The sequence below is a fragment of the Schistocerca gregaria genome, chromosome 7 (assembly GCF_023897955.1).
Source record: "Schistocerca gregaria isolate iqSchGreg1 chromosome 7, iqSchGreg1.2, whole genome shotgun sequence".
NCBI classification, from domain to species: domain Eukaryota; kingdom Metazoa; phylum Arthropoda; class Insecta; order Orthoptera; family Acrididae; genus Schistocerca; species Schistocerca gregaria.
In genome coordinates this window covers 90,069,311-90,094,651 of record NC_064926.1, presented here as the reverse complement: position 1 = coordinate 90,094,651, position 25,341 = coordinate 90,069,311, and the positions used below count along the sequence as shown (strand labels likewise).

The following is a 25,341-nucleotide window of genomic DNA, read 5'->3' as shown; positions in this document are numbered from 1 at the left end:
CATTATGGGAGGAAGGATAATTGGCCCCCATTTTATCGACGGCAATCTAAATGGTGCAATGTATGCTGATTTCCTACGTAATAATTCTACCGAGGATACTACATGATGTTTCATTGCATGACAAAATGGCGATGTACTTCCAACATTATGGATGTCCGGCACATAGCTTACGTGCGGTCGAAGCGGTATTGAATAGCATATTTCATGACAGGTGGATTGGTCGTCGAAGCACCATACTAAGGCCCACACGTTCACCGAATCTGACGTCCCCGGATTTCTTTCTGTATCGTGATCCACCGACAACGCCTGACAACATGCGTCAGCGCATTGTCACTGCATGTGCGAACATTACGGAAGGCGAACTACTCGCTGTTGAGAGGAATGTCGTTACACGTATTACCAAATGCATTGAGGTTGACGGACATCATTTTGAGTATTTATTGCATTAATGTGGCATAACAGCATGCATTCTCAGAAATGATAAGTTTACAAAGGTACATGTATCACGTTGGAACAACCGAAATGAAATGTTCAAACGTACCTACGTTCTGTATTTTAATTTAAAAAACCTAAATGTTACCAACTGTTCGTCTAAAATTGTGATCCATTTGTTTGTGACTATTACAGCGGCATCTATCACAAAGCGAAAAAAGTGGTCCAACTAAAACATTCATATTTCTTTACGTACTACACGAATGTGTAATAAAAATGGGGGTTCCTATTTTTAAAAAACGCAGTTGATATCCGTTTGAACTATGGCAGCACCATCTAGCGGGCCAACCATAGAGCCATCTGGTTTCCCCTTTCAAGCCAGACGAGTTTCGTTCTTTGTAGTTTTTTCGTTTGACGCTCATTTCGTGAAATATTTGGCCCGCTCACGATCAATGGACCACACTGAATATCCCAAAGATGACGAGTATGCGGATTGATGTTGCCAGTACTAGTAAATCGTGCTTCGTCGGTAAAGTGGACTGATGACAGAAATCTATAATTGTGATGGTCTGCTGCAAAAACCATCGACAAAATCCTTCCCGTAGATGAAAATTCGCTGCTGATAATTCTTGCACTCGTTGCAGGAGGTAACATAGACGGTAGCGATTGTCATTTAGCATACACATAATTGTGCTTCGGCTTACATCATGTCGGCGGGCCACTTGGCCGAAACTTGTACTACAGTTCATCTCAATATCATGTATCACAGGGTCCTCCAAATCCGGTGTACGCACACTCCGCCGTCTCCCTACACGTTCGCCTTTCTGAAGGAACCCGTGAGCACACAACGCCCAAAAAGAGCTTAGAATGTTGTGTGATGCGGTAGACGTCCGTGAGAGAACTTCTTTTGCTATAGCCTTGGTGCCTTTCGACCGTTTTTACCTGCACGTCCTTCCACAAACACCATATCGTCTTGTTCCCGACACCAATACCGGACCATTCTGCTGCTTACAGTACGATGTGTCAATCACACCGCCTGCAGCACGCAAGGAACACACGGCTCGTGGTTAAAGGAACATTTTATGCGTCAGCGCCATCTACCGTGGTAGCGTTGCGTGTCCGGACACACCTTTTTTTCCCTCCATTTCCAGTCAGTTTGTCGGTTTTATTCATGTTCACCCTGTGTAGCAACTACGGCCGCAAGGAGGTGCATCCAGCTGTAAATGGATATAACGCGCTAGCATTTGGTCAACATTGTTTACTCTTTCCGTCCGCGCGTCTTTTTCCTGAGAACTTCACGTGAATAAAAGTCAGACAGAGAGCCGGTACGAGCGAGCGGGGGTCCCAACGGGCAGCTGCCAGCGGCAGTGCCGGGCAGACATCGATCGCCGCGCTTTTACCTTTACATTTTACATGCGACCCCCGACACAAAGGACGGCCAGTTACTGAGTGGCCGACAGCTACAAAAGGCTTCACAGTCGGGCGCACTGGGCAGCCGATAATGCCTCTCGGCGGAAGACTGGCACGGAGTGACTGCCACGGGCGCGCCTGCACGCGCGCAACCCGCCGAACTCACTGTCGTGCAGTCACTTGGCGAGCTGTCGCGGAGCCTGGCAGGCGTGTTTCCTGCACAACTCTCACTCCCGTTTACTCTTTCACCCATAATAGTGCGCTCAAGTAGATCATTCCTTTCCCCAGATAATAATTCTACACAGTGCGTATAGGTTGCTGCTCGTAATTTAAAAGTGGCACAATCACTATACGAGCAAGATCATGCCGCACTGACGAATACAGAAAACAAGTCTTAGAACGATTCCTCGATAGGAAGCGCTCGTAGTTTCGAATTGACCCGTGATTTTCAAAGAATATTCTTAAAAATTTATTTTATTTTCTAGCGATTCGTCAAGAACATTAACACATTTAATCACACTACGTAAGCACGGAAGTAGTTGCTAGGGAGTAACTGAAGAAATCATAAGCAAATTCGTTTTAACAAATGGGAATTTTATTCACTTTAATAGTGCCTAAAAGCATTTTTTAAAAAGAAACAGATTTAAAATTATGATCAGAAAGCACCCTGTAAATTTATTCAGAGGCAGAAAAAAACAAGTTTTGACTGTATGAGCTTTCGGCCAGAGAACCTTCCCGCTCCCTTTTGACACAGCCGCAGTTACGACCGCTCACAACAGCCTCTGACAGACTACACTGGTGCAAATCTGCAACACACCAGATAACTTTAAACTAAGAGTTTTAACAATTAACACAAGCACACAAACTATACACCCCCCTAAGAGGGACGGAAATGGTACAAAACATTAACAATTAAATATTAACCTTGCCACCGAAGGTGCAACTTGATTTTAACTTCTAAGAAAAGTCTTACGATGAAAGGGTGGCATCTTTATATACTAAAATGATCATTTAAATAAAAGCGCATGAAATGCAATCTTATATAAAATTCGACAAAGTTGGCCAAACAATAGTTAAGATGCTCTACAGTCCACAGATACCGCCTCTCAAGATCATAGGCAATAACATAAAAGTTTCCAAAAATCAAAAAATATTTCGGGTATTAGGCCGTTACACTCCAAGAAATAAATTCGTTAACACACCAAATCCAACAAACATGACACAGGCAGCTACTAACGTACAGTCGATTGATAGGGTGATTACCAATCAACCCGAACCGCAGGTTGCTGTAACCCGCCCCTACTCCACAAGGGATAAACGGACGACCCAATTTATAAACAACCACCTTCCTGCGGGTGGGCAAACGGAGAAGAATGGTGGGACAACCCCAAAGCAAAACGGCTGGTGATCTCACCTAGAAGACAAGTAGAATTTAACAAGAGTAAATCAAACAACATATCACAAATCACTTAACTTCTAATACACTGCGATTTCTCGAGAAGACCTGGCGCAGCACCCCCAAATCGCTCTCCCGAACCGTCCGCTGCCAGCCGCTTCAACGGACGCAGGAAGGCGCGCCGATCTCCCGTCTCACGGCGTCGCAGCTCGCACCGGCCAGACTGACACTACGTGCTGCGGCGCGCTCTTCAAAACAACAGTTTTTACCACTGCCTTCGGATATCAGTCAGGTACACAATTTTAACCTGCGATGAGGTTTCCAAGGTTTGTCGTTTTATAGGAAAGAAAGGAACCAGTCGAATGTGTTGCACAATATTTCTGTGTACCCATGCGAGTCTATAGAGACGTTTACATTCATTTTCTCCAAACCGCTGTAATGTACGTGGACAAAAGTACTTAGCATAGTGCTAAATTATGGGTTTCTTCGTCCTTCAATCATGCGCGAAGAAGAATGACTGCTTAAATGACACAGATTTTGCCTACTCTCCCATGGCGTGCAGTAGTTTCGCCAATAAAGATTACAAGTCTCTTGATGGTGCTGTTTGCTGTTTTCACGGAAACATAAAAACATCAGTCAAAGTACTAGACACGCCTCTTAAAAAAGCACGTCGGTCGTTCTGGAGCGCCCTGGTTGGTACCGGGCTGTCGTATGACCCTCCGTTGTGGAACCAACGGGGGAACGTTCCAAAGTGGAACTCAACGATCTTCTATATCGACTCTTGTTTCTTCTATTACATCAGACATTTCTTCCAACTCATAGTGGCCTTCAGTTCACTCTTTCTATCTGCCCGCTCTCCTCTCTGCATTTAACGATGGAATCCCCATTGTGATCTAGGGTATATAGTGGGGGCACAATAATGGAATACTTATTTTTTGTTTGTGCGAAATTTCGCTTTTAAGGAGTTACACGCATCCAGAATTTGCACTTAAGGTGTGGAAGGACTATCTTCGAAACGATAGCTTTGAAAAATGAAAACTTTTGTTATAACGCAAAAATTAAAGACGCTTTCAAGCCACGTCATCCATGTGTACAAAATGAGCTGTAAACGTCCCACGGCTATACCGCTGGGATCACCAAGTATACAAGTTCCATGGATATTTACGGAATCTACCGTGACACTTTGAAATCCTGGTAAATTTTGCTTTGCCCTACGTTCTCAAACGTGTTCATCATATGAAGAAATTTGGCTCATTCTGTGTGCATGGTGTAAAAAAGCGTTTATATTAAGCATTTCTCTGAGGATGATCATTATTGTAACGATTTTGCATCACAATGAGTTACTTATTTTCAACTATACGCGAAAAAAAAGTAAACCATAATACAATAATTTAATAACATAAAACAAATGTAAATAAAGTAGTTAATTAGAATAGTAATGGATGTTTAGATATTTTAATTTGTTACATTGAAAGTATTCCAACAGCACTTCGCCTATTTTTGAAAAATGTTTCAGGAAGCAGCTTTAGTACAAATGGATGATGTGGCTTGAAAAAGTCTTCAATTTCATTTATAGTGTAACAAAAGCTTACATTTTTCAAAATTAATTAATGGTAGTGCTGTTGCCGTGTATGTGTCGCGAATGAGTAGCGCGAAGTATTTTAAGTGTATAGCTAAGGGTACGATGCTGCACAAGGTGTGGCAGTAAAGGAGTAACCTAATGTCAGCAGGGACGCTAGGAAGCAGGAGGAGCTGCGTTTTTGTGGTATAGAAGCTTCTGGAAGGAGCCGAAGTCAAGAGAGCGGCTCGTGATAGCTCGGGAGGCGCGTCGTGCGAGCTCATTGTGTAAGAGCGCCACCGGCGCTGCTGAAAGATTCCGACTTTGATCTCAGTCCGCCTCAGACGCTGAACCTGCGACACTCCGCCACCGGTACGGGACTCGGTGTCTCGTGGCGCTTAGCTGCACAGGGTGCATGTAGGGTTGCACAGCACAATCAATGTGTTAGTGCCTCGTAGGATTCGACTGTAGTCTCCAGTCCTACTTCGTTGTTCAGTCTCAGTTACTAATCAGACTGCATCGTCCTTCTCCCACCGAGTTTCCTCACCTGAAAGCATTCCAGCTTGTATCCTCAGACACCAGGTCAACGAGTTGGACGAACCAACTCCCAACAGGAGACAGCGCCAGCGCCAATCCTGATCCTTTCGCACCGTTCGTAGGACACTACGCGGTATTCTGCACAATTTCAAAGTAGTGCAAAAGCTGATTATATACTTTTCAAGAATGTTAATTAAATATCGAGATTTATGTGAAAAACATTTGTTATGCATCATCATTTCGAACATATTCCCTCTAAACGTACATTCCAAACTACGTTTTGGGGTGTATTTTGCTCCTTAAAATAAAATTGGGCAAAAATATAAAAATACGCACTGCATTATTTTTCCCTCTCTAGATACCCGTCAAGATTTGTCACACTACAAGTTGGGAAACGGGGCCAAATTTCTAGTAGTTTATTGTCGAGTTAGATTTTCACAAATGTTTTACTCGTATCTTACAGAAACTAGCAGTACGGCAATAAACAGCCTTTTAAACACGCCGCTAACGGCAATCAAGTAATTTATAGCAATTTAAAAAACACAGAAGCTAGCAGAACGGCAATAAACCACCTTTTAAAACACGCCGCTAACGGCAATCAAGTAATTTATAGCAATACAACAGTTTAAATTTTTTTTAAAAACACGGAAGCTAGCAGTACGGCAATAAACTACCTTTTAAAACATGCCGCTAACGCCAATCAAAGTAATTTATAGCAATACAAAAATTTTAAAAAATTTAAAGAACATTAGTAAACAGGCTATTAAAGTAAATACAGAACTTTGTTAATAAAGTACGGTGAGGTAGTCAAGCTACAAACACCGCCGTTAAAGAAATTGAACAGGTCTCGTCAAACACACGATTAATGGTAATAAAAGGAATTTTACAAACTTGGAGGAATTTTAAAAAATTTTAAACAAAAGTATCCTGGAATATCCTTAGAGCATAACAGATATGACGGACCCGTGTAAGACGGCCACAAATCACCCACTCGGGGATGCTCAGGCTAGACAGAATACTGACCAATTTAAATACGCCCTTAACCACAATTGCCACTCTCAGGCTGGTCACTGCACCGATTTTTAGCCAGCGAAAACTTGTTATAAGACGGCTTGACTTGCTGACAGAATTAGAGCTAACCTCGTGCAAGGAAACATTACACCACACAGTCCTGAATGAGCGACCACATGATCAACCAACAAGAAGCATGAATTTAATCATAACCCACGACAGAATAGCGAAACGATTAAACTGCCAAATCTACACCTCCCATCGGACAGTAACGAGAGGAGGAGGAAAGATCACTGTCTTCAATTAGACAAGTGCCAGGGACAGGAAACCCGGTCGCCGGAGGCCAAAAGGCAGAAGAGGCGCTGGATACACAAAATTATTACTTAATGATTAAACCTTCCACGAACTTAACTTGCAGTTATGCTCGAACAGGCAGTACACGGACCTCCGATGGCAAGAATGCACACATCCGACCGCGCACGCGTCGCCAGCGTACCCAACACGCCACGGTCACGTGACAACACGCTCTGTCATCGGAGTTCACGTCTTCTCTGCAATGTTGACGGGTAGTGACCGCTCCTTCATATTAGGTGTCTCCTTTTAAACTCTAGTGTTGAAACGAAGGATTTAAAGAAACTTGTTAACGTCCCACCAACGCGAAATGAACAGCAACTACTCGTGGGGCGATTCTGTATACAACCAACACGCAGGGAGCTCTTCCGTCAACTCGACCCGCTCGTTACACACAACCGACATACAACATGTGGCGACTCGGTACAACCGACCACGCCTACATCGCGCTGGAGAGCCACGCTGCCCTCCCGTGTCCACCACAATATCTGAGCGCAACCCCTACTTCCGTGCCACCACACGAGGTTACAACCGGTCAAAGATCTCACTTCCTCCATAGCAGTTTCCCGGAAGCAAAAATGCAGATATCGATAGCAGAGGGAAAAGACAACCAAGCAGCCACTTAATGACAGACAACAGATCAAACAAATATGTCAGGGGAAGAAAAGGAAAACCAATGCAATCTAAACACAAGGTGTAGCACGAGTCAATACACGGCTCAAGATTCATCAACAATGTTTATTTATACTTGAGAATGTCCCATTGTAAGCCAGGGCAGTGAAGTGATAAGCATGTGCCAATCGGTTGTATGGAATCGGCAAAGTCGCATCGTCGGCAAGACGTGCTACAGTGGCAGAAAGAAGGTATCTTTGACGACGTTTCGATGACCACCCAGTCAATATTGTTGCCAGATTTATTGATGTCCCAAGGTGGACTGTCAAATGTCTCTTCAGAATCGTCACAGCCATTAACACGATGTAAAACGAATGATTGTCGAAAGATCCTAATCGAGAAACATAGAAGTTGAATGCCACCCCTTGTAAGTTTCAATGTGTATTAGAGAATGGAGAAACATTTCAACCAATTTCTGAGCCAGCATTGCAAAGGAGTCTGCATGCAATACAGATTTGGATTTCACTATCTCGCAAAACGTTATTGCCTTCAGTGGCACATAAGACATCACACTTTCAGCAGGCCAGATAACACAGAAACCGCCCAATTTCTGATTTGAGATGAATAGCTTTATCGACGAGACGCGATTTTGCCCATTTTCAGTTAATACAGATTTCCAGTGCACTGACCCAATAAGATGATTAATCAGTAGTGTGTGGAGAGAGTAGTTCAGGCTGCACGGTGGTTCTGTCTTTTTTTGGGCACGTTTTCCGTAGTGTGACTGAAATCATTTACGTTACATCTGTCCCATTGCAGTTCTGTGATCCCTGTCCTATTGTAGCTGTGCAGTACCTGTCCCATTTACTGTTCCAACGCAGCTGTGCGATATTTGACCCACTCCAGGCTGTGCGACCTCTTCCAGTTGCATGTGTTTGATGCCTGTTCCACTCCAGCTGTGAAATCCCTGTCCGATGGCAGCTGTATGATCGCTACCCCGTTCCAGCTGTGTGCTCTCGGACTACGTCAGCGCCTTTGCTTGAATTAAATACATGTAAGTGTAGTAAAAATATATTAAGAAATAACAATAAACTGAAAAAGCAAGTTGTGTCCGCACGCAAGAGCTGACAAGATAATTCATCTACATCTACATCATACTCCACAAGGCACCTAATGGTGTGTGGCGGAGGGTACTTTCGGTGCCAATATCTGATCCCTCACACCCTGTTCCACTCACGAATAGTGCGTGGGAAGAACAATTGTCGGTAAGCCTCTGTATTGGCTCTAATTTCTCGAATTTTCTCCTCGTGGTCAATACGCGATACGTATGTGGGGGCAAGTAATATGTTGTCTGCCTCCTCCTGAAAAGTGCTGTTCCAAAATTTAAATAGTAAATCTCTCCGTGATGCACGACGTCTCTCTTGTAACCTCTGCCAGTGGAGTTTGTTTAGCATCTCCGTAGCGCTCTCTCGCCAGCTAATCGATCCCGTGACGAAACGCGCCACTCATCGTTGGGTCTTTTCTATGTCCTCTATCGGTCCTTCCTGATAGGGATCCCACATAGATGAGCGATACTCAAGAATCGGGCGAACAAGCCCCTTACAAACCACTTCTTTCGTGGATGAGTTACATTTTTTTAAGATTCTTCCAATGAATCTGAGTGTGGTGTCCCACTAGCTGTTTTATATACTCATTCCACTTAAAGTCGCTCTGGATAGGTACGCCTAGATATTTTACGACAGACGCTGTCTCCACCTGTTTGTCGTCAATAGTGTAGCTGTACAGTAGAGTATTTCTTTTCCTATGTATGCGCAGTATGTTACATTTATTTGCGTTCAGGGTCAACTGATAGAGTCTGCACCATTCATCAATTCTCTGCAGATCGTTCTGCAAATTGTTACTATCTTCTGGAGTTGCTACTTTGTTATAAACAACTGAATCATCTGCGAATAGCCTTAAAGAGCATCCGACGCTTTCTACTAGATCACTTATATATACTGTGAACAGCAACGGTCCTATTACACTTCCCTGTGGTACTCAGGATATCACCTTTACATCTGTCGATTTAGTTCCGTTAAGAGCGACGTGTTGAGCTCTATCTACAAGAAAGTCTTGAATCCAATCGCAGGCCTGCTCCGATACTCCGTAATCTCGTATTTTCTTCATTAGACGGCAATGAGAGACGGTGTCAAATGCCTTACTGAAATCAAGGAACACGGCATCAACCTGAGCGCCGTTGTCCACAGCGCTGTGGATTTCGTGGAGGATCAGAGTGAGGTGAGTTTCGCAAGATCTTCGTTTGCGGAATCCATGTTGATTTTTATAGAAGAGATGTTCATTTTCCAAGAACGTCATAATTCTTGAGCATGAAACATGTTCCACCATAATTCTACAACAGATTGACGTCAACGATATAGGTCTAATTGTGTGGATCTGTCTTAACGGCCTTTCTTAAAAACGGGAATGACCTGCGCTTTTTTTCCAGTCGTTAGGTACCTTTCGTTGCTCAAGCGATCTATGATAAATTACTGCTAGAAGGGGAGCAAGTTCTTTCGCATAATCTTTATTGAATCTTATAAGTATCTCATCTTGTACTGAAGCCTTTCCACTACTAAGCGATTGTACCTGCTTTTCAGTTCCGCGATTGGTTATCTCAATATCTTACATTTCGGCGTTCACACGACGATTGTAAGAAAGGACAGTGTTACGATCTTCCGCGGCGAAACAACTTCGGAAGACCGAATTCAGTATTTTGGCCTTCTCTCTGTTGTCTTCCGTTTCGGTGCCGGTGTGGTAGCTGAGAGAATGAATAGATGATTTTGACCCACTTCCTGATTTTACATACGACCAAAATCTACTAGCGTTTTTACTCAGGTCGTCTGACAACGCCTTACTTTCGAAATCATTGAACGCTTCTCTCTTTGCTCTCCTTATGCTCATTTTCGCTTCGTTCAGCTTTTGTCTGTTGGATAGGGTTTTACTTCTCTTGAATCTCAGATGAAGTGCTGTTTGTTTAAGTAGCGCTTTTCTAACACGGCTGTTAAACCATGGTGAATCTTTCCAAGCCCTCAAGATCTTACTCGGAACACAATTGTCTAGGGCATATTGAACAAAGCCTTTGAATTTTTTCCGTTTATTCTCCACATCTTCGTCCTCATCACCGAATATTTTGTGCTGACTGCTGAGATATTACAAAATTTGTATCCTGGCACCCTTGCTGAGCAAATATACCTTCCTACCTTTCTTAACATTCCTTGTAGGACCCTTTGTCATAGCCTTACGATCACTGATACCTTCCCCTACGTTAACATTCGATATGTTAAGGCATCTTCGTGGTGTATCAGTTTTATTGGCCAGTAGTGTACCTTTCTGACAGGAAAAACTGTATGAATGTTGAGAGACGCCGACAGAAACCCCACGCGTAAGCCTGCAACAAAATATTATTCCTCAAAACTGGTTGAAATGGCTCTGAGCACTCGGGACTTAACTTCTGAGGTCATCAGTCCCTTAGACTACTTACACATGACTAACGTAAGGACATCACACACATCCATGCCCGAGTCATGATTCGAATCTGCGACCGTAGCGGTGGCGCGGTTCCGGAATGTAGCGCGTAGAGCCGCTGGGCCACTTCGGCCGGCTATTATTCTACCAGGTAGAGTCGTCGCCCTTTTCCAACTCAAAGAATACACCGATACGGGAATGCTTACGGAGCAAAGCCTGTTTAATCACAGTTTCAAGCGGTGACAGTTTATCGAATGGGGAGCGGCACCTCCTGAACTCGCACTGGCAGCGACTGACCTTCCAGAACACACAATAGGCGCAGGTGGACTATACGCTTCCAACGCGCCTTGTGAGACTGACACCACGATAAATAATGGAGTTAGACCGTTCCTCCCCCCCCCCCCTTCCACGCACACACACACACACACACACACACACACACACACACACACACACACACACACACACACACACACACTTTAAAATTTGGATTAAAATACATTCTTTCCACAAGTTGGGAAGGGAAATAGAGTGCTGCAACGCCTGCTGACGGGGGACCGAGCCGCTCATGTGCGGCCCCACACGACTCGGCTCGGCCACGTACTCGCCCATGTCTGTTGTCCGGATTCCGGACACTTGGGTAAGCAAACATGACCGGTCACCGCTGACGTCTCACCTTGCCTCACCCCAGCTCGCTGCACTGTACTGTACAAATCCAACGCCTCTCTCTCTCTCTCTCTCTCTCTCTCTCTCTCTCTCTCAACTCTCTCTCTCTCTCTCTCTCTCACACACACACACAAAATGTATTTATCTCTGACTCTCTCTGTTTTAATACAAAAGTAACGTTTCCAAGAAGGGGTACGTGACACAGCTAAATTCATATAGCACTTGCAAAGTAAAATGATATTTCAATACAATCGCGGATAGAAGACGAGTCTCATTTCCAAACAGAAGACATATTTTTCCTTTCATTAATAGGAAACATTAAATGAGTGGTGTACCTGTAATCTAGAAGACAGCCATCTTCATAAAGAAAGCATACAAAGAACATTAAACATTTACAGACTTAACTCGTCATACTTTTCACTTGTTTGCAAGAGAAACAAAATTATAGTTATTGTTGTTCAGCAGTAAATCACCAACGCGTTCCGGATTTAATTGCCTGCGGCGATTCGTTAGTAACATGCCGCCTTTACTTAAGCATCTTTCACTAGGTGCGCTTGTTGCTAGGATGCATAAAATGCATCTTGCAACTGCAGCCAGGACTGGCAGATCTGTTTCATGTCTGCTCCACCACTTTAAGATGTCATCATCATCTCCGGGGTGCATTATAATGTAGAGATCTACTTGATCTGCTGCCGATGATTTGTTGTTCCTCCTCTCTCTTTGTGGGTGGTGATGACGCAGTACTTGAAGGATCTATGATAATAAACAAAAGAGACAAGTAATACAGAACTGATGTGGAATTCATCGGAACGTTCCCGTAAAAACGAGGTGTTTTACGTTAACGAAATATTGTACAAATGATAACATTCCCGTTTCCTATAATACACTATCAACTAACTATGCAAAAACGATTATGTTAATGATTGCATGTTGTACCTGCGTAAGTAGCACACATTTGCTAAGAATTTCCAGCTTTTCCGGGTATTTTGTTGTAAACAAAACATTGTCCACAAGAGGCCAATCTGTGTTAATGTAATGTGCTGTAAGCGTCAAACAGTACACCTCATTATGCGAATCAGTCCACATATCAACTGTGGCAGCACATGTTTTATTAATAACTTCCGTAATAACAGAAGGCATTATGCTGTTTCGAATTGCAACAGCTTGTTGTAGAGGGACGTGGCATGACGTCTGCCACGTTTTCTCCAAAATGCGCAGCTAGATGTATTAGTTCTTGGCCTAATTCTCTGAAACCTTCACCGGAAGCAGCATTAACAGGTCTCAAATCTTTAGCACACAGTGAAACGCACTTTGCTGTAATACTATTTTTTTATTACTGCCGGCATCCCTGAAGGCGCTGTGTCTTTGTGAGGTTTCTTGCAACTGTGTTTCTTTAAATGAGTGGTTCCGCCGGCCGGGTGGCCGTCAGTCCGCTGTGAGCAGCGGTGGGGCGAGGTCGTCGTGCCCGCGTCCCCCTGTCAGCGCACCGCGCGCGCCAGTGTTTACTATTTACCTCCCGCTGCGGCGAGTGTCACGCGTCCGTGTCTCGGTAGTGCCATTACGCACTCGTATCGCAAGTCCACAATTAAGATCACATTTCAAGCAGACTACGCAAGACCTCGAGCGCTTGACATTGAACGTTTCATCCGAGAAGAACTTCATATTGCACCTCAAGACATCATTGGGATCCACTTTTCTAAAACACAAAGTGTCGTCTGCATACAAATGATCTATGAAAAGGCGTGCACTGATGTTGAGTGCCGACACGCTCATGGACTTAAATTTAAGCATTCTGATGGTCCATAGGAACTTGTAAGGTGTCAGGTAAATCCAACACCTTCCATGAAAACCCTGACATAATAAGCAAATCTACTAGTATGTCACATAGCTCCGAATAAATCGTGACATTAAATTAACCAAAGTAATACAAGTAACAAGTGAGCAAATGGAATGCCACAGACTAACACAAGAATGCCTAAATGCATGTCGTACCTTCCCACCGTGAGGCAGACGCAGTTCCGAGGGGAGAAACGAGGACAGAAGCCGAGAGCAGAACCGTGTTAAGCTAGAAGGCCCTACGATAACGGACGGACTGGACACCCACGTCGGCAGCCTACCTCTAAGTCTACCACCCGCACGTTTTAGCGTGAGACTTTTTCGCGTCCCTGTTACGTCAAGGACCACCCCCCAGCCCATGTTAAAAGATAGAGCCCTCCAGAAGAACAGTATAGATCTGACGATAACGCTAAAAGGACCACACCAGCTGCAGGTTTTAGCGTGAGACTTTTTAGCGTCTCTGTTACGTTGCAAACTTTAAAAACATTGCCCCACCACGAAAAGTATAACGTTTCTCATTGGATAGACAGAATTTTTTTAGGCGGAGCTAAAGGTTAACATTGAGACCCTGATTGGTCAGATGAAAACACAGCCAGATAGTTTTTTTAAACTAACTTCGGTAAATTGTAGTAAGGAGAAGTTAGGAGAGAGTTACTTCCGAGACGGCGAGCTGGATGGCTGGTGCGCCGGCCGCTGTCGCCCTGACGCTGCCTAAACACCGACAAGGTAATGAACGCACGCGATGTCGCATTTTTGAGCGCATAAGGCATCACTCAGAACTGCAGAAGTCTCATCTGTTACACCCCCTTTTTGCGTAATACTAATGGTGATCGTTAATTAAAACTAATGGTGTTCACATTTGCCACTTGAAGAACAGATCTGAAACGCGATGATTTTTCTTTTATATAGTTATTGAGAAGCCACATCAGCCACTGTAATTTACGACAAGTTAGATAAGTAATTAAAGATAACTGAGGGTCACTGTAGACCATTTTGATATTTTTTCTCTTTTGTGAAACTTAATTTAAACCTAGATTATATATGTGATATGGCATAGGTCATCCTTCGATCCATTGTAGAACTTGGAAACCCATTCAGGGAATATTCGTTCACATTTTTGTTGAACGCAGTTGGTTTTTACCAGTTGGTTTTTACCATACTGTATTAAAACATTTCCTTTTATCAATAGTGCAATTTATAAACGATGTTTTGTGAGTAGAATAAAATTACCAATGGTAAACTTAACTGCTTTTTCGACGTTATTTTACTAGCTAACTAAAAATAGGAATGCCTTGAACCCTTTCCACTAAGATTCTTTTACAGGGAGTGCAGTGGAGCTGACGCTGAGATCATTTAGTATTTGGTTATATCATCGCTAATCTCACTGAACTCTTCTGAATTCTACATGTCATGTGTGGTCTGACGTCTCCTTACCAGCAACAGGTCCAAGGTTCAAAACTAGTCCATTCCCTAAAAAACACGCTCAGAGCGTCGTTGCACGAAAGTGGTAGGGAGACACGATATAGAACAAACAGACGCCACTATGAATGTTTAGAAACTGTCACGATCGACCACGCTGGATTAGGCCTTCGCACTCTGAGGGTCTTCGAGCTGCATTTCGAAGTTCCGCCAGATGTTGTGATGACAGCTTTCAAACCGTACGGCAACGTGCTAAGCCACTTGGCTGAAAAATGGCAAGCGTTTGAGACGTACCCCGTCTTAAATGGAGTGAGACAAATTAAGATTGAACTGACGAAGCATGTGCCATCCTATCTAGTAATTGGCGGCTGCAGAGCCATTGTCATGTACGACGGACAACCGCGTAATTGCGCCGGCTGTGGCCTGCATTCAACGCCGACTGACTCAGACACCGGTTGGTGAAGTTCCATCCCTGGCGACGCCTACTTCACTCCCCATCACGTATGCAGCGGCTGCAACCACAGCAGCTGTTCCTGCCCAGGATCGTAACACCATATTGCAGTCAGTGGTCGATGACAGTGTGGCGGACAGCATATCCCCCTCTACGACGTCTTCGGCAGACTTGCCTCAAGACGGTGATCAATTGTGCCACCAAGACGAGCCTAAAGAGAAGATTGAAGTAGAAACTAAAATTGTCCTGACCTCTGCCTTCCTACCAATGGAGACCGCATCAGATGATTGTCGCCCGCACTCTGACACAGAACAACATGTCCGGAAACAACGGTCCCCTCGAAAACGCAAGAAACGGCGCCATACGCCATCCGATGATTGCCTGCTTCGGGTGTGTGACCCAGATGAATATCCGGCGTCGGACGACAATCAGGAGTTTACCACTACAACTCAACCTTCCCATTACGATGCTACGGCGGATACAATTTCTGAGCCGCCGTCTGACAACATCACTTCCGCTACTGAACATACGCCCAAGCGCTCTACTGACAGCACTAATCAACAGTTACCAATTACTGCATCTGATTCTTGGGCGGATGATGTCGAGGAAGAGCCACAGCACCAGGAGGATGACGAAGGCAGAGATGCTCCCTTGGCTGTACCCAGCACCAGCCAACAACAGTGACTACGGCTGTATCGTCAGCCTCTGTGGGGCCGCCCCTGCCGCCCACACCTGGCCCTGGTTGTGTAGGAACACAACCCAGTTGCCGACCTGGCTGACCAAACATACCGTCTAGCGACGATTAACATCAACAACATACGTACCCGACATAAACTAGCGATGCTACAGGATCTACTCAACGCAGCAGACATCGATATTGCGCTCCTTCAAGAGGTGTATGTCGCCGACTTCAAGGGACCCTATGGCTACCAGACTTGGGTCTCACATGCGTCTGCCAATGGCAGTGGTGTGACGATCCTTCTCCGCGAAGGTACATCCGCAGAAGACGTCGAGTATCTCCCTGACGCCAGAGGCATGGCTCTTACTATCCAAGGAGTCAAACTTATTAACATCTATGCACCGTCAGGATCTGGTCGGCGTCGCGAACGATCCACCTTTTTCGCTCATACAATCACGCCCCTCTTTATGGGCCGTCAGGATACCTTGATAATGGGAGGGGACTTCAACGATTGCCAAGCACCTAAGGATCTGTTACCACATCATTCTCCCTGCGCAGAACTTACGACAATTATAAATAATCTTCAATTGGTGGACTCGTGGGAACATGTTTGTGGCGATCGGCCCGGATTTACTCACTACACCAGCCATTCCTCCAGCCGCACCGACAAGAGCTGGCGAAGTTTGGCCCACAGCTTTTTTCTGATCACGAGGCCTACATCTGCGCTATTACCCTCGGCCGCCAGAAGATATGGCACAGCCGTGGTCCTTGGAAGTTCAACGTCGCCCACCTAACGTCTCAGGAATGCCGCCGCCTTATAGAGAACACGTGGGACTCTTATAGCCGCCGGCGTTGCACCTACCGGTCTACACTGTCGTGGTGGTTACTCTGCGCCAAACCAGCCCTCCAGAAGACCTTGATAGGCTACGGCCGAGATGTTGCAGCATGGAAGAGACATACCATGGACTTTTACTACAGCATCTTAAGGGAATGTGCAACACTGCCGTACTCATTTGCACGGCAGGTGACGGTGAACCGTGCCAAGGCACAGATCATCAGATTAACACGTTGCTACCTTGAGGGTGCGATCGTCAGAGCGCGCACTCAAGACAGAGTGGCCCAGGAGCAACCGTCTATGTACCACGTCATTGCAGAACGACGGCGCCGTCGCAGGACACTGATCCAAGCTATCACGACAGAAGACGGACGACGCCTTGACTCCCAGCGCGACATAGGAAACGCCCTTCATGCTCACTACACTAGGCTGTACTCGGAACATCGACATCCCCCAGAGGTGATCGCCGAAGTCTCTCAACTCACTTATGGCTTGATCTCTCCGACAGCGGTAGCGGATTTGACTGCAGATGTAACGGAAGAGGAAATCATTGAAGCAATACAGGCTGGGGCTGCTCATAAGTCCCCGGGACCTGATGGCCTTCCTCTGGAATTTTACCGGACGTATCAACAATTGCTGGCACCAGCGTGGACTGATATTTGCCGCGATCTTATGTCTCCCACGACGCATATACCTGGGGCCTTCCTAGAAGGACTGATTGTGGCCATACATAAACCACGAGGCGGATCCAGGATCAGTGACTATGGGCCCTTGACCTTACTCAACAGTGACTTGAAGATTTTCACCCGGCTTCTGGCGGCACGCCTAAAGCGATCAGTACGATGTGTTCTGTCGCAGGACCAGGCAATGTTAGGTGGTGACCATAATATTCGCACTGCATTGTGCCGATATAGAGATATGATCGCGCTAGCCAAAGCTCGTCAACTGCCAGGAGTTTTGGCCTCACTTTAGTCAGGCCTTTGACAGAGTCGACCACACATTTTTGATGGAGGTACTGCGACACATGGGGTATCCGGACGTCATAGTTAATGTACTGATGCGTCTCCTACGCGGCGCGACGTCCAAGGTGTTACATAATGGCCGTCTTATGCCGCCGATACAGATCCAGCGATCGGTGCGACAAGGCTGCCCTCTTTCGGCGATATTGTACGCCCTCGTCTTGGAACCACTGCTCTGCGGCCTCCGACAACGCCTGACTGAGATGTTCCTTGGTGGACACACTTTCTGCTGCACTGCCTACGCGGATGATCTAGTACTCCTTCTTCGCAGTAATGACGAGATTTTCGTGCAGCACTGGCGTGGGTGGCGACCTACGGCGCGGCATCGGGGAGCCATCTCAATCTCCATAAATCACACGCTCTGTCTATAGGCAGAATCCTACCCGACGAGAGCGTCGCGCCGCTACGAATCAGTGACACAATCCGCTGTCTTGGCATTGATTTCACATCTGACATGAAGCGTTCAACAGCCCTTAACTACAGACGTTTATTGAATCAGATGAAAGCAGGAATAAGTGACCACCGTCTAAGACATCTAGACCTCCTGCAACGGACACGATATGCTAACGTCTATTTGGCGTCACGTATCCCCCATTTTGCACAGGTACTCTCCATACCTCCTACCTTGGCTCACCGCATGTTGGCGGTTTTGGGATCCTTTGTTAATACAGGCGTGTTATTTAAGATTCGTTACGAGTCCCTAACCCTCCCGAGGAGCAGAGGGGGTTTAGGCCTTTGTCATGTTCAGAACAGAGCGAAGGCCCTGTTCGTCAGCTGTCACCTGCAACTGTGGCGACGAAGTCCGACGTGCCTCACAAGTCTCTTACTGGAAGCCTTACGACCAACCTCACTCGCACCCCCTGTGATGATATCGGACATCCCAGCACCTTTCTTCTACATTAGCCAATTCTTCCTTGAATTAAGCTACATCCGCACTGCACTACTACCCACACGCTTGATGATGACGAGGGCGATATATGCTGCCATGCAACTGAACAGGACGCCGAATGTGATTGAAAGCAAACAACCCAATACAAAGTGGCTGCTGTGTGGCAAGCAGTGAATGCCACCACCCTTGATACTGACGTGCAATCTGCATGGTACGTAACTGTTCATGGGAAACAGTTGTGCCAGTCCCGTCTACATCACATCCACCTCGCTGATTCCTCTTGTGTGCCAAATGCCAAGTGATTGACACGGATGAACATCGTTTCGAATGCGGGTCGGCAAAGGACGTTTGGTATTTGGTGCGTCAGATATCGGCTTTCCTCACACGCACGACTCCCGACAGGATAACTACCCGATCACTTCTTTTGCCCGATAAGATTGATTTCCCAAGAGCAAAAACGAACTCTGTGACTTGGATCAGCGGCCACGCTGTTCACTACCTCTACGGTAATGGCGAAAAGACAGTACCCGATTTCTGGTATTACCTCAATGAACGACATTGTCCGATCGTCAAGTACCTTAAATATAGGCAATATTTTTCTAATTTCCTTTGGAGCGCATTCCATAATCCGCCTCGCAACTGGATTATCGATGACATGAGAAGATAACCATAGCACCTCTTCCCAGTTCCTTTTTTTATGAGATTGAACAAACAACGGAAACAACACAGCAACGAGAAGACAGTCATCGAAAAATTCGCAGCGGGCTATAGTATGGAGCATCCTTTGTCGTAACGGGACGACATCAAATTATTCTGTTTATGTAGCCGCAGATGAACGGCCTTCCTTTTATTCATTTGTATAAAAATAAAATGAAATTTTAAAAAAAAAACAATAAAAAATAAAAAAGGCGCTTTAGTCTGGAGCCGCATGACCGATTCGGTCTCAGTTTCGAATCCTGCCTCGGGCATGGATGTTTGTGATGTCCTTAGGTTAGTTAGGTTTAAGTAGTTCTAAGTTCTAGGGGACTGATGACCTCAGATGTTAAGTCCCATAGTGCTCAGAGCCATTTTTTTTTTAGTGGTTCCTGACTGGAAACGCAATAATGTGGAGCAGTTCATGCACGATACGTACCCAGTATACGCACTTCTTTGCGTCTACAACCAACAGAAAAGTACTCCATACTTGGCTTTTTAGACCTTCCCGTTTCTCCAATGTGTAAACATTGGTTTCAGTGTCACGTCTTTCTCCACTGGCTTCATCGTGCTGCATCAATACAGAGACAGACACCACAAGTGAGAAGCCCGTGTAGTGTTTCCTTTCCTCGGGGTTCTGCGGTGAAAATATAAAATAGAAAATGTGATTGGGTTTTGAATTTTGATGGTTTCAGTTACGGATAAGGCGGACTTCGTATTATTGATTGAGATAGTGCTGTAATTTGACCGTGCATGGCAGACCGGGTCGGCAACACTACAAAAAGCGACTCTACGGAAATAGCATCAGAAACTAGTTGAAATTTACCTTATAATCTTGTTAGAAACGCAATACTAATTACAATATAGTCTTCATGGCTGTCCTAATTTCTCTTGTAGGACGACCCGTCTTTTACTTTGCTCCGTCTGTTGAAACAAGTAGTCACTGTCATGATCAATTTACAAATTTGGCGATAACCACCTCGAATCACCACTATTGGAACAATCTCGCTTTGTAATATAATTTTAATTTCCACCCAAAAGCACATTCAACACAGCGTCGAAAAATACACGTCTTTCGTATGAAGACAAGAGAAAAAGAGTGTAATCAATTAGTTGTTAAAAACAAACACCTACGCACAAGTAAAAAAAAGAACAAAATTATTTATAAAAATCGGTCGCTGGCGCAGCGCTCTTCTGAATTATATCTTTGTATTGGCGGAGGCGCGGTAGTCTAAGTAGCGTTACGCCCGTACTGGCTGCTGTCTCACTCGGATAATGACACGTGTAATGTGTTTGAAGTTACGTGCTGCGTATTCGGTCACAGCTTTTATGCTCGGTCACTAGGGCTAGTGCTGGCAGCCTATCCAGTTAGGGTGAGCACGCCCCATCTCGTATTTTGTGCTCGCTTACTCGGTCATGCAGGACTCTACTGGGAAAGTCGCCTGTCATTCAAATTGTTTTAAGGGGAGTCGGAGGTGGTCAAATCCAAAAAATTACGATTTTTTTTTGCTACCGAAAATTAATTGAAACATTCCTCTTTAATGTAAACTTTGAATTATTGTTCTACTCGCCCGTAGAAGCTGAGCTATTACCATTTTCCTCCACGCCTTCAGAGGAAATGGGCGGCCGCTGAATGCATCTAACTAGTGATGGGTAGCTCGTGCATGAGTCGTTCAAATGAACGCTTCACTCCAGTGAAGTGTGAACTAACCACTCAATTTCAATGAACTGGTACTTCAAACTCTTCACAGATAGCACACTCCACACTTTTTTCTAGTTCACTCACTCTCTTCCCCTCTCCCTCTCCGTCCAATCTGATAGTGCCCAAGAAGAACTATCCACCCATTCCCAAGATGCATCCCTCGCCTTTTTGCTGAGATGCCGTGATGGAAGAGTAATACCTAAGTTTGCTAGATTTGTGCATTTTATTGATACGAAAACGGCCAACAACATCAAGAGGCGTGCCAGTTTTTTCGCTTCACTCGAAGACAACTGGATCTCATATCCAAGGATTTACTTTTCTTGCACTTGGAGTTATAGTCGCTGCTGTCGGATGCATCTTGGGAATGGATAGATAGTTCTTCTTGGGCACTATGAGATTGGACGCATAGGAGCGCCGTCAAGAAACAAAGTTTCAACGGCTTTGTTCTCAACCCATGATATCTGATGTCGACACCCGTCGACGGACAGTGATTAACCTCACGAGTAAAGAATTGGACGACGCCACGCTGTCAGTGTTGGAGAAAGGCCTGAATTTTGCCCCTACACCGAGGAATGCGCCTATCACCGAATTCATCTGCGCAGTCGAACAAGCAGTGTCCAGCTTTTCGCAGGATCAAGCTGAAGAGATTAGGCAAGAGGTCTCACATACATTGCGGCGGGCGCCGCCTCCACGGAGTAACATCTCCTCTCTCGAAAGGGCAGCCGTCCGCTCCATGAGAGAAGACGAAGATCTGATAGTTCTACCAGCGGACAAAGGCAACGCAACTGTTCTTCTGTCACGTGATGACTATCTGGGAAAGATGGATCTCTTACTTGAAGACTCAGCATACAGAACATTGCAGGACGACCCAACTGAACGGATAAAACGGAAGACGCTTTCACTGTTGAAGACGAATTCTTTACCTGACGACGTTCTCAAAAAACTTCGTCCTGGTGCTGCCGTGCCACCGAGATTATACGGTCTACCCAAGATTCATAAGAAAGGGGTCCCGCTCCGTCCGATCGTGAGTAATTTGGGTGCTCCTACCTACAATCTAGCCAAGTATTCTGCATCTGTTGTTGGCCCTCACGTCGGTAAATGCTAACATCACATTTCCAATTCTATGGTGTTTATTCAGAGATTGAAGTCATTGTCTCTTAGTCTCTGGGACGTGCTTGTGAGCTTTGATGTCGTGTCGCTTTTTACCCGGGTTCCTCTGGAAGAATCCTTGCAATTAATTGGTGAGAAACTGGATGAGGAAACAACCAGGCTTTGTCACCACGTGTTAACGTCGACGTACTTTTTATTCAATGGCAAATATTTTGAACAGACTGACAGAGTGGATATGGGGAGCCCTTTGTCCCAAATAGTCGCCAATCTTTTTATGGAAGAATTTGAGGACATGGCGCTGAAGACTGCGTCCTTAAAACCAACCTGTTTTTGGAGGTACGTGGACGATACGTTTATGGTGTGGCCTCATGGGAGAGAAGCTCTGGACCGCCTCCTAGATCATTTCAGTTCCCTGCATCCTAGCATCAAATTTACCATGGAGGTGGAAAATGATGGAAAGCTTCCGTTTCTGGATGTTCTAGTGTACAGAAAGGATGATGGGACACTGGGACACAGCGTTTATCGAAAGCCTACGCACACGGACAGTTACTTACACGCTTCTAGCTGTCATCCATCGTTCCAGCGTACGGGGGTCCTGCGGACGTTGGCGAGAAGAGCTTATGCCATTTCAGATGGAGAAAGCTTGACACAAGAATTGGACCATCTTAAAATTGTGTTCAAGCAGAATGGCTATACAGATAAACAGATCCGTCGTGCTTTCCAGTTTGGACCTTCGCCTGAACCACCAGAAGATACCTGCAAATCGGTAGCTTTTCTGCCTTTTGCTGGGAGCATTTCCTCGAAGATAGGAAGGGTTCTGAAAAGATATCACATCAAAAGTATTTTTCGTCCGCCAGCCAAGATTAGAGCGCTCCTTGGCTCTGTTAAGGATGACTTGGGTTTGAGGAAGCCCGGTGTTTACATGATCCCTTGCCACTGTGGAAAGGCATATATTGGTCAGACAAACCGGACCATTCAGGAGCGGTGTTGAGCATCAGCGGCACACAAGGCTGCTTCAACCTGATAAGTCTACAGTGGCGGAACACTGTCTCACCGAGGGACACAGAATGCTATATGACGAGACACAAATGGTTGCCCCTGCATCTCGCTATTGGGACTGTATTTTAAAAGAATTCATAGAGATTCGGTTATCTGACAATCTTATTAATAGAGACAAGGGTTTTCTTTTAAGCAAGACTTGGGACCCAGTGTTATCTGACATTAAAAAACAACGGTCTGTGGTTCTATCGTCGGAATAAAATTTTTATTTATTTTTATTTTTTTAATTTTTGACAGCGATATCTCGATTTCGCCTGTTTCCATCACTGGCGGCGGGGTATGTCTACTGCGCTAGAGGGCAGTTACGGCACCTTCTCGCGCACGCGTTGTGGGTCTTCTGCGGCCTATATAGTGGCCGCCGCTTGCGCTGGGAAGTCAGTTCCGGAGAGATCGTGCACCAGCACTCTCACCTGAAGATGGCGGCCAGTTGGACCGCGGAAATATTGTGTCATGAAGACGTTATGATCCGGCTGCATACCCGAGAAGAATATTATCAATTTTGAGGGTTGTTACTCTCAACAAAAATAAAACCTACAGGAAATCTTCTGAATAATTACTTAACGTAGGTATATAGACTTTGTGACAGTGGTAAACATACTCATTCTATTTTGTAGTTTTCAGACCATGAATACAACAAACAAGATTTCACTTGGCAGATAAAGACTTTTTTGGGCGCTTCGTGAGAAAATGTCGAGCTTCATTAAACGTAATACCTTCTTTATATGTGACAGGCTTCTCTGTTTATCTTTCCTTTGTCCCCTTCGACCATGCTCTTTATAAGTTAACTCAGACGCTTTGTGTGTGTAAAACGTTGCGTGCACGTTACTGCATAGTTGGGCTATCTGTTGGTAAACTTATGAAGTATTACGAAGCTTTGTTGTACGAGCGAGGCGATGCCAGCGTATGAATGAAGTAGTTCACGGGAATTAACGAGTTCGACCCATCTCTACATCTAACACCCTCTCGTGACTTCCTGGCGAACTGTTTGGGATTTTCTCGGCCTGTTACGCATACAGCGAGTGTGCAAGGGTTGGCTACATTGTTTTCTGTGCCAAATAAAGCGCTGAGAGCGTATGGGTGGACGGCTTCGAAGGCTCAAACAAACTTTGGATTCAAGTAAGCTCAGTGATGGAAAGACAATAGGAGGGAGAGGCAGGCTTACTGATGAGGTGATTAGACGTCTACAGAGATACTATGGGTATGCTATAAGGCAAAATACTAGTAATGTTAGTGACATGCGAAAAGCAGTGTGGGCATTGTTCCTTCATACTGCCTCTTCCAATGAATACCCTCAACACAGCCTAAGCCCAAAAGATTCCTGGTGCAAATATTATGCAAAGAAGGACTATAATCACAAACATGGTTTGCCAGCAGCTGTGATAAATGCAATAAAACCAATTTTTCATGACTTAGCACAGCCAGAATTTTTACACAAATGTCTACACGGAAAGACGCAGAATCCTAATGAGAGCGTAAACAATTTGCTTTGGAAAGTGATTCCTAAAAGGGTGTTTGTAAGCATAAAAACACTGCACTTTGGCATTTATGATGCAATAGCAACCTACAACCAAGGGAACAGTGTGAAGTGTGAAGTTCTGAAGGCCTTAGGATTTACAGCTGGGGTGAACACTGTACGAGCACAAAGAAATATTGACAGAGAAAGGATAAGAGTAGCAGAAAGAAGAGAAAGGCATATGAAGTATGATGGAACAACAGGCCAGAAAAGAAGACAGAAGAGGAAGCTTTTGGAGGATGAAGAAGAAGACCCTGATAATCCATCCTATAGTGCAGGAATGTATTGAGAAACTTTGATAGCCATTTCCCGTAAATTAGAATTTTTTGAATATAAGGAACATTTTCTCAAAATCCACTCAAGCGAGAGAGATGAAATTTTTACACCACTAGGTCAAACGTACATTGTAACACAGCCATTTGGCAATATGTTTAATATTTTCATTTCAGTTTAATTATTTGTAAAAAAAATTGGGTCATAAATAAAAAAAATAATTGGAAGGAAACTAAAAAAGATACTCCAAAATCCCTCTGTCATAGCTGCAATACTAAACCACTCTATATGTAAAAAAATTCAAATTTTTATATTTGGTAGTTTATTCATAAATGTTCCTCAAACTTAGTGATTTTAACATGGGCAGCAAAGGCACCTCCGGCTCCCCT

General features: G+C 44.9%; 1 protein-coding gene across 1 annotated transcript in view; it reads left to right on the top strand.

Moving 5' to 3' along the window:
- Window positions 1-25,341, top strand: part of LOC126281292 (ras-specific guanine nucleotide-releasing factor 2-like) — a 1,771,818-nt gene that overhangs the window by 875,127 nt on the left and 871,350 nt on the right. The window lies entirely within an intron of this gene.